At 37.7% G+C, this 2,601-nt stretch overlaps 1 long non-coding RNA gene across 1 annotated transcript; it reads left to right on the top strand.

The window, feature by feature from the left end:
- The first annotated feature begins 214 nt into the window (after positions 1–214).
- Positions 215–677, top strand: LOC146938501 (uncharacterized). The gene is made up of 2 exons (XR_015033387.1): positions 215–248; positions 344–677. It is a non-coding gene; the product is annotated as an uncharacterized LOC146938501 (long non-coding RNA).
- Positions 678–2,601: the final 1,924 nt, after the last annotated feature.

The following is a 2,601-nucleotide window of genomic DNA, read 5'->3' as shown; positions in this document are numbered from 1 at the left end:
TTCATTAATTTTAGTTACTCAGTTTTCTTTCTTAATTTTCATTATTATTTTCATTGTTGTTTTTTTAAACGTTTTTTATATTATGCAGCAATCAATTAAAAATTAATTAGTTGATATGGTCAACTTCTAGCCTTATAAATATTTCCTCGTAGAACATAGTAATGTATGTACTATGATCAAGATGGACACAACAAGACTTATGCATCTCCAACTCGCACTGTTGGTCGTTTCTTCCATCCTTGTATCAGGTTAAAAACAATTGAACAATTTAAGCAAATTTTTTATACAGCAAATTTTCTCACATTTGTTCTAAAGTACATGTATTGTTTGTTTGTGTATGCAGATATATGCATAGAATTCGTTGCAGGAAGAATCAATGCTGAGATTTTATACCAGAAACTGGAATTCAAACCAACTCGAAATTGTCCCAAATGCAAAACAGATAAGAAATGTTCAAAATGTTGTGATGGTTTGGTACCTCCTCTTTATGGCGTTCCTGTATGCCGTAATTACACACATTGCGTTTGTTCTATACATTCAACTGTCCCCAATAATATTTCTAGTCTAACACCACCAATTGCTAATTGAGTTTTTTAGTATTGTAATCAGAGTAGTGATGTTTAATGCCACGAATTACACTTTAATGAAATGCAAGAATGTCGATTTTTCTTGTTATACTACTGGTTGGTCCAAAAGTCCAAATCTGTTTTTAAGAAAATCATGGGATTATGGTGAAAATTTATTATTCATCTAACCTTCATTTTTTTATTTGTTTTGTGTTCCATCATACCAAACATCATTTTTCTTATAAAGATATCCATAAAGCAAATAGAGTGAAGGATTGCATCTTTAACATCTCAAAAGGATCATGCCATTTCGCTTTGATTGAAGTTTTGTTTAACTCTTTTAAAGAAAAGACCTGTGGCTTCTAGGGTGAGACACTAATCAAGTGTCTCGCTAAGAACTATAATAAAAAATCATTGGAAAAAATGAGCTTAGAGATTCTATCATGCACCACATCACATTAGATATTTGAGTGTTACTTTTCCCACCCTAGGCCCTTCTCACGCGCCCTGCATAAATTACAATCAAGATCTTCGGAAAACAAAATCCGAAAACATAAAACATTGTCTGGATTACATATTCCGTACAGCTTCGAAGTATAAAAGGAAGTTCACCCCCAATTTTACAGTTTCACTTTTTACTCTCTCTCTCTCCCCCTCCTCTTATCCCAAATACCGAGACATCCCGCTGAGCATGCACCTCATGTGATTAATTTGGCGGAGATCACAAACCGCTTTCAGCATGCACTTGATCATGCGCTGACACCTGAGCAGTTGGGGCATCATGCAGTTCATGGTGTGGAGGCAGTAGATGAATACATCGAGTGATTTTATCACCATTCTCATCCACGGATGATTCTTCCTGACATGCGGGTACCGATGCCGAGGCCACCGGAGCGTGAGGTCCTTGATGCGCTTGCTGCTCAGGTGGATGGAGAGCATGGGTACATATAGCTTAGCGGAAGGATGAGCCGCATCAGAGGCCATGTTTATGTTGTGATATCCAGTGGTTTGGTGCCGCGAGGGTTTGAGGAATGGCAACATTTGGAGGATGTGTTGAAAGAGGTGCATGATGGGAAGGTTTACCGTCGTCGGGGAGCTACTGAGGGTGGCAGGGGTGCCAGAGGTGGCAGAGGTGGTGGCAGGGTGGTGGCGGTGGTACGGGTGTAGTTATAAGGGGTTGATTTTTACTGATGATTGTACTTTTTAATTATGTTATGTTTGAACATCTTGGATAATTTTTAGTGATGTAACATTTGGATAATTTGATGGTTATATTTGATTAATGTTATGTTTGAAAATTATGTTGTGTTGATAATTGTTATGTTATGAATTAGATTTTCTGTTATAACATATGGTCAAAGGCATGATATGTCGTTTAGAAGCAAGATAAATGCGCCAAAATAGAGGCTCAACCAAAACAGATAACTTCTGCTTCTATGTTGATGCAGTTCGGATTACATAATCTGGAAAGTTTAAACACTTTCCAGATTATGTAATTCGGAAACATCATTTCCCACCCCATTTGTTGACTTTCAACGGGGTGATTTACACATTTTGGATTTCACAATCCGGAAATTGTACAAACTTTCCGGATTATGTACTCCGAATCTATCCATTCAAAATTGGCATCAACATCCTCCAGGGTGGTTTAAGTGTCAAAATCCACGAATTTGTTCGGATTTCATTTTTCGGAAGTAGTTCAGATTATATATTCATGGCTAGGGGTATTTTTGGAAAAAAATAGGGCGCGCGAGAATTCCACAGGTTGGGAAAAGTAACACTATAGATATTTCTTCTTCTTCTTCTTCTTCTTCTTCTTCTTCTTCTTCTTCTCTCTCTCTCTCTCTCTCTCTCTCTCTCTCTCTCTCTCTCTCTCTCTCTCCCCTCTACATTCCTCACAAGTTTGAATATCGCTCTTCTATATTGGACGATTGCTTTACAGCGTATGCGACCTCCACTTTCTGAAGAGACTCACATTAACCACCGTTACATCCCTCACTTCCAAACCACCCTTTTCGAATGAATAGACAATTAC

This window comes from Medicago sativa, chromosome 3 (genome assembly GCF_051527215.1).
Source record: "Medicago sativa cultivar Bolivia chromosome 3, Bolivia_mono, whole genome shotgun sequence".
NCBI classification, from domain to species: domain Eukaryota; kingdom Viridiplantae; phylum Streptophyta; class Magnoliopsida; order Fabales; family Fabaceae; genus Medicago; species Medicago sativa.
This window is presented reverse-complemented; position numbering and strand designations above follow the sequence as displayed.